Source organism: Hordeum vulgare, chromosome 3H, assembly GCF_904849725.1.
Source record: "Hordeum vulgare subsp. vulgare chromosome 3H, MorexV3_pseudomolecules_assembly, whole genome shotgun sequence".
In the NCBI taxonomy this organism is placed as follows: domain Eukaryota; kingdom Viridiplantae; phylum Streptophyta; class Magnoliopsida; order Poales; family Poaceae; genus Hordeum; species Hordeum vulgare.
The window spans coordinates 123,145,343-123,153,249 of NC_058520.1; positions in this window are offsets into that span (position 1 = coordinate 123,145,343).

A 7,907-nucleotide genomic window follows, 5' to 3' on the forward strand; every position below is an offset into this window, starting at 1 on the left:
TGCACCAAAAGAAAGCCATTACATGGCCGTTAAGCGAATCTTTCGATATTTGGCTCATACCCCAAACTTTGGCCTCTGGTATCCCAAAGGAGCAAACTTCAATATAGTTGGCTATTCTGACTCAGATTGGGCAGGAGATTGTGTGGAGAGGAAGTCAACGTCTGGAGGATGCCAATTCCTTGGTCGCTCATTGGTAAGTTGGTCGTCTAAGAAGCAGAATTGCGTCTCCTTATCATCCACCGAAGCTGAGTATGTGGCAGCTGCAAGTTGTTGTGCACAATTGCTATGGATGAGGCAAACTTTAAAGGATTACGGTGTCACTTGTGACAAAGTGCCTCTTCTATGTGACAATCAAAGCGCTATCAAGATTTCCCTCAACCCAGTGCAACATAGCAAAACGAAACATATTGATATTCGTCATCACTTCAATCGTGAACATATCAAGCTAGGTGATATTGAGGTTCACTTCATCCACACTGAAGAGCAACTTGTAGATATTTTCACTAAGCCTCTAGATGAAGCAAGGTTCCGGGAGTTAAGGCATGATCTAAATATCATTGATTCAAGTAATGTGGATTGAAACTAGGCATGTTGCACCTCACTTCGCATTCCATTTTGGTCTAGATGTAGGCATGGACATAGGGGGAGTGTTGTTCTCTCAATGAACTGTGCCTCCCCCCATTATGCATAAATCAATCTAGTCTTTCACTTTAGCCATTGTCAAATGGCACCTGTGCTTCAAAGATGAGCATTGGTCATGAACCCAAGGATAATTCTTCGCGGTGTCATACCATTGTCTCAAACATAGGTGGCCTCGGCCACCGCCCCTCCCACCTTTCTTTTGTATAGAAGAAAGGATATACAATGACAAGTCAGTACATTTTTCTAGGTGTTATCTCGTTTTTACTTACTTGTCATTTGCCCAAGTTCTTCTCTTATCCTAGGCCGCGTTGTGACATCTGCAGCGGTACTACCGCCAGGGGTAGCGGTACTACCGCCAGGACCTCAGCGGTACTACCGCCAGGGGTAGCGGTACTACCGCCAGGACCCCAGCGGTACTACCGCTAGGGATAGCGGTATTACCGCCAGAATTCCCATCTAACACGACCGGCTAGGAAATTTTTAGGGCTGTCTCAAGGGGGAGCGGTACTACCGCCAGGGGGAGCGGTACTACCGCCAGGACCCCAGCGGTACTACCGCTGCATCCAGCGGTACTACCGCTAGGTCCTCAGTGGTACTACCGCTGGCCCGTACCCCTTGGGCTATATAAAGGAGGGGGAGCCCGTTTTTCTCAGGCTCTTTCTTCTTTCTCGCGGCTCCTCCCTCCCCTAGCCCGAAATCCCCCTGTTTTGATCTTGTTTCGTGGAGCTCCTTCTCTCCGTTGGATTGGAAGGGTTGCTCCACCTCTCCTTCCTCCTCCAAGGGCCATGAATCCCGGTAAAGTTCCTCCCCTTCTTCTATTTGGTTGATGTTCTTGTTCTAGGGTTAGGAGCAGTTGGGGATTGGATCCATGTCTTTGATCTTGTGCCTTGTTCTTGGATGGCATGAAGGAGATATTTGAGGGGAGTGTAGGTCCTATGAATCATTGCTGATTATTTTGCCATGCCCTAGGATTTACTTGTTTTAGATCTAGCACTTGAACTATGTTTGGATTAGATCTAAAACTTGCTCTCTCTTGCCTAGGCATGTACTTATTCCGGTGATTCCTGTGATCCTGATGTGAGTAGGGCTGGGGTGGAGTTCTTAGTGTTCATATACAGCCCATGCCCCTCGTAAAAATCGTGTAGCCCTATGCATGAGGTCTATTTTTATTTGTCAGATCTGAAAGTCAAACCCCAGCGGTACTACCGCCAGGGGTAGCGGTACTACCACGAGGCCCCAGCGGTACTACCGCCAGGGGTAGCGGTACTACCGCCAGGAGGATTCATTGTGCATTCTTTTCATGTGCTTGGCAATGAGTTTTTATTTTTTTCTGCTTTTTCTAAGTTCATTGCCTTGACTCTTTTTGTCGCTTGTTTTCGCTGTGTGTTTTGTGTCACAGGTAGTTCTCGCCATTCGAACCCCCCATGGGAGACGCAGTCAAAGCAGTTTCGCAACCAAGAAGCTCCCGAGGGGTCTGCCACCTCAGGTCTGCAACCCAAAAAGCAGTCCTTCAAGAAGACCGCACACAAGGATAAGGGGATCAATGTCCGAACAATGCCCCGCAAGGACTTTCTGCAGTTTCGCACTCAGAACCATTATCTCAAAGAGAAGGCTGTGATCAAGAATGTTGACCATGTTTGGGCAAAGGATCAGTGCAGGATCTACCGTGATATTGTCGCGCAGTTCAAGAAGAACTATGTCCCCGTTCAGTGGATTGACCTAGCTCATCTTCAGCGGAACCTGGACTATTTTGGTGATGCCCTCTCTCTGATTGACAAACTGGGCATCAAGGACATCATCACTTTCAAGACAAATTTTGACCCCACTGCTGTTGCTTAGTTCTATGTCACGGTCCACTTCTCTCCTGATGAAGAGCGCTCTATGGTGTGGATGACAGGATCTAAGAAGATGACCGGTTCCTAGCGTGAATTCATGCAACTCCTCAAGGTTGACTTCCAAGGAGCTGACACTCCACTTGGGTTGCGTCCTCATGATGCCGCCACCACCGATAGCCCCCCCGCAAAGGACAGATTGCAGAAACTCTATGTGAGGAAGGGTGTGCTCCCCAAACATCTGGACATCATGCATCGGATCCTTCGCAACACCCTCTTCCCTCGCATTGGTAACTTTGACGAGGTTCATGGCTCTTTGGCTGAGATGCTGCTGCTTTGTGAGGAGGCTATGACTAAGGAGTCTGCCCCTCTTGATATTTCTGATGTGATGTTCACAGAACTCTGGAACTACATCATCATGCGTAAGGTTCCCATCTACGGGCCCTATCTGTTCGCTTATATTTGTCAGAAGTGGCAAGAAACTTTTCCAGAGGAGGTGCTCTACGCTCAGTCTGACTACATTGTGCACGACCCAATCAAGCTTCGCGTCAAGGAGAAATGGGCCAACCCATCAACTTCCTCTCAGCACATGGATACTGACACCGAGATTGCTGCTGACAGAGGAACCGCCTCTCATTCCCGCCCTTCTGCCATGCCATCTTGGGCCATCAAACTGCAGGATAAGATGAAGACTCTATTCTGTATGCAGGCTAAGGGTCAGTACCAGACGCACGTGACTCAGAAGGAGAGCCGCCAGAGGCACAAGCGCGTTCTCAGGTCTCTTGATGTGGACATCTCCAGCGGATCAGAGGATGATATCACTCCAGAGGCTACTTGGATGCAGGCTCAAGGTTACCAGTGGTCTGGCGATGACGAGGAAGAGGAGGAGCAGGATGATCAGGAGGGTACCGACGAGTCTGGCGATGCTGAGGATGAGGAGTAACTACCTGTGGCGTTAGGTGTGCCCCTTTTTGGTGTCTTATGCCAAAGGGGGAGAGAGTCTAGGAGCTGGATTTGCTTTCATAGTCGAACTTTGTTTTGCTTTCCTTTCATTCGTGATTTGCTTCGAACTTGGTTTGCTTCTAGTTTGCTATCGTTTGTGAGACATGAACTTATGTGAGATTTATTTCCATCATATGTTGTGAGTCATATGCCCCGTATTGTCATATATCTCTATCTTTTTGTTTTCATATTATTCTCTGTGCAAATCCGGTATTGTCATCAATCCACCAAAAAGGGGGACATTGTTGGGGCATAGTTTATGCCTACGTAATTTTGGTGATTGATGACAGAACCGTAAAGGACTAACCGTGTGTGTTAAGGTTTCAGATAACACACGTCAACGGCACAAGACGACTCGTCTCCTCATTCATGGAACGGAAACACGACGCTCTCTATGATTCTCTTTATTTGAGTCATAGGGAAGCCGTACTATTAAGAGGGGATCCGTAGTGGAAAGGTTTGGGTGGAATCTATCTTTGCACGCGCACACTTCACATATTCTCCCTTACCTTCATTTTTGGAGCGGCCCCCGCCACTGTGTTTCTTTCCTCCTTGCAAATTGGTCCCCAGCGGTAGTACCGCTAGCCCTAGCGATAGTACCGCTGTAGCCAGCGGTAGTACCGCTGGCTGGCGGTAGTACCGCCCCTGGTCAGCGGTAGTACCGCTCCAGGAGCTCAGTACCGCCTGCCTAGCGGTAGTTCGTGGACGGACCTTTTTGTGAAGACTTTCTTGGCGGTGGCAGTGCTTTTTGCACTACCAGGGGCCCAGCGGTAGTACCGCTGGAGTTCCAGCGGTAGTACCGCTGCATCCAGCGGTAATACCGCTAGGCGGCGGTAGTACCGCCCCTGGTCAGCGGTAGTACCGCTGGAGTGCCAGCGGTAGTACCGCTGCAGACAGCGGTAGTATCGCTGGAGCTCGGGCAGAGATTGGGAAAATGGTCTGATTTCCCCCCCCCCCCACTATATAAAGGGTTCTTCTAACTGTGGAACCTTATCTCTTACCCTCTCAAGCTCCATTGTTGCTCCCTAAGCTCAAAAGTGCCCGATCTCTCTCCCTAGCCAATCAAACTTGTTGATTCTTTAGGGATTGGTTGAGAAGGCCTAGATCCACACTTCCACCAAGAGAAAAGTTGATCCCCCCACCAATCCCTTGCGGATCTTGTTACTCTTGGGTGTTTGAGCATCCTAGACGGTTGAGGTCACCTCGAAGCCATATTCCATTATGGTGAAGCTTCGTGGTCTAGTTGGGAGCCTCCAAGCTTTGTGTGGAGTTACCCCAACCTTGTTTGTAATGGTTCGGTCGCCGCCTTCAAGGGCACCTATAGTGGAATCACGGTACCTTGCATTGTGCGAGGGCGTGAGGAGAATACGGTGGCCTTAGTGGCTTTTTGTGGAGCATTGTGCCTCCACACCGCTCCAACGGAGACGTACTTCCTGTCAAAGGGAAGGAACTTCGGTAACACATCCTCGTCTCCATCGGTTCCACTTGTGGTTATCTCTATCCTTTACTTTGTATTTGCTTATGCTTGTGACTATATCTTACTTGTTTTAATAGCTCTCATTGTTAGCTTCTTTAGGGTTCACCTCATTGTCGTATTATTTGTGAACCCATATGTTGTTTACCTTAACTTGCTAAGATTAATTAAAAAGTGGTCGTTGTCTATTCACCCCCACCCCTCTAGCCAACCATATCGATCCTTTCAATACTATCCAATCCAAATATTAATCATCAAGTTTCATCGTTTTTTTACCTTGGGGAATTATGTCGAACACCTTGTGCGCGGGGTGGAATAAGATGGCTGGCGGTTGGATTGGTCGCTGGTGCAGACGGTTGTGGAGGTATATGGGTTGTTAGACCGCCGGAGTCGGCCAATCCAGCTGCGACTGCTTCCTGAAACGGCAGCGCCGGAACGGCTGCGAGAAGCTCTCCAGTGGGGTAGGCGACACGAGCTAGGGCGGTGGCGGCGATTTGGGGCGATGGCGGCGACAGCGACAACAACTTGGGTGGTGCCGGGGCGAGTTTTGGCGGCTGGTTGATACGTCTCCAATTTATCTATAATTTTTTATGGTTTCATGCTATTATCTTGTCAAACTTTGGATGTTTTGTATGCCTTTTATATCTTTTTTGGGACTAACTTGTTAACTCAGTGCCAAGTGCCAGTTCCTATTTTTTCCGTGTTTTTGACCCTTTTCAGAGGAGGATTTTAAACGGAGTCCAAACGGAATGAAACTTCCAAAAAGATTTTTTCCGAAACAGAAGAAGATCGGGGAACTTGAGAACCAAGGCAGGGGGCCACCAGGGACCCCACAAGGCCCCTAGCCGTGGCCAGGGGGGCCCGTGCCTCCTAGGCCGGTGGGCTCCCTGGGCCACCTCTGCCCTAGGTCTTTCACCTATATATTCCCAAAAATTCCAGAAAAAATCACGAGATCATCGAAAGTACTTTTCCGCCGCCGCAAGCTTCTGTCTCCGCAAGATCCCATCTGGGGAATGTTCTGGTGCCCTGCCGGAGGGGGGATTCAGATACGGAGGGTTTCTTCATCAACACCATGACTCTCAGATGATGCGTGAGTAGTTCACCATAGACCTACGGGTCCATAACTAGTAGCTAGATGGCTTCTTCTCTATCTTGGATCTTCAATACAAAGTTCTCCAAGATCTTCATGGAGATCTATCCGATGTATTCTTCTTTTGCGGTGTGTTTGTCGAGATCCGATGAATTGTGGATTTATGATCAGATTATCTATGAATCTTATTTGAGTTTCTTCTATTCTCTTATATGCATGATTTTATATCCTTGTAATTCTCTTCGAGTTGTAGGTTTTGTTTGGCCAACTTGATCTATGATTCTTGCAATGGGAGAAGTGCTTTGTTTTGGGTTCATACCGTGCGGTGACCTCACCCAGTGACAGAAGGGGTAGCAAGGTACGCATCGTGTTGTTGCCATCAAGGGTAAAAAGATGGGGTTTTCATCATTGGTTTGAGATTATCCCTCTACATCATGCCATCTTGCTTAAGGCGTTACTCTGTTCGTCATGAACTCAATACACTAGATGCATGCTGGATAGCGGTCGATGTGTGGAGTAATAGTAGTAGATGCAGAAAGTATCGGTCTACTTGTCTCGGATGTGATGCCTATATGTACGATCATTGCCTTAGATATCGTCATGACTTTGCGCGGTTCTATCAATTTCTCGACAGTAATTTGTTCACCCACCGTAATATTTGCTATTTTGAGAGAAGCCTCTCGTGAACTCTATGGCCCCTGGGTCTACTTCACACCATATTTTTAGCCTTACTCTTTTACTTCATTGCACTTTCCGCTTTCAGATCTCACTTTGCAATCAATCTTGAAGGGATTGACAACCCCTTTATAGCGTTGGGTGCAAGCTCTTTTGTGTTTGTGCAGGTACTTTGGACTTGACGTGATTCTCCTACTGGATTGATACCTTGGTTCTCAAACTGAGGGAAATACTTACTACTCATGTGCTGCATCGCCCTTTCCTCTTCAAGGGAAAAACCAACGCAAGCTCAAGAGACGACAGAAGGTTTCTGTCAACATAGCAGAAGAATTTCTGGCGCTGTTGCCGGGGAGGATCAAGTCAAGAACTCATCCAAGTAATTGTCGCAAACTCATCTCTTGCATTTACTTTTTTGCCTCTCGTTTTCCTCTCCCCCACTTCTGAAAAATAAAAATTTACGAAAAAATATTTGCCCTTTTCTTCGTTTGCCTTTTTCGTTCGCCCTTTTCTCTCGCTTGCTCTTTGTTCGCTTGTGTGCTTGTTTGCTTGGTGAAGTCACCATGACTGAAAGCACCAAACTTTGTGACTTCTCTAATACTAATAATAATGATTTTATTAGTACTCCGATTGCTCCCGCCACTAGCGCGGAGTCATACGAAAGCAATGCCGCTTTGCTGAATCTTGTTATGAAAGAGCAATTCTCCGGCCTTCCTAGTGAAGATGCCGCATCCCATCTTAATACCTTCATTGAGATTTGCAATATGCAAAAGAAGAAAGATGTGGATAATGATGTGATTAAATTGAAGCTTTTTCCTTTCTCGTTGCGAGATCGAGCAAAAACTTGGTTTTCGTCTTTGCCCAAAAATAGTATTGATGCTTGGAACAAGTGCAAAGATGCTTATATATCCAAGTATTTTCCGCCCGCTAAGATTATATCTCTCCGTAATGATATGATGAATTTTAAGAAACTTGATCATGAACATGTTGCACAATCTTGGGAGAGGATGAAATTGATGATTAGAAATTGTCCCGCTCATGGCTTGATTCTTTGGATGATTATTCAAATCTTTTACGCTGGCTTGAATTTCGCTTCTAGAAATATCTTGGACTCCGCCTCAGGTGGAACGTTCATGGAAATCACATTAGGAGAAGCCACAAAACTCCTAGACAATATCATAACGAACTACTCTCA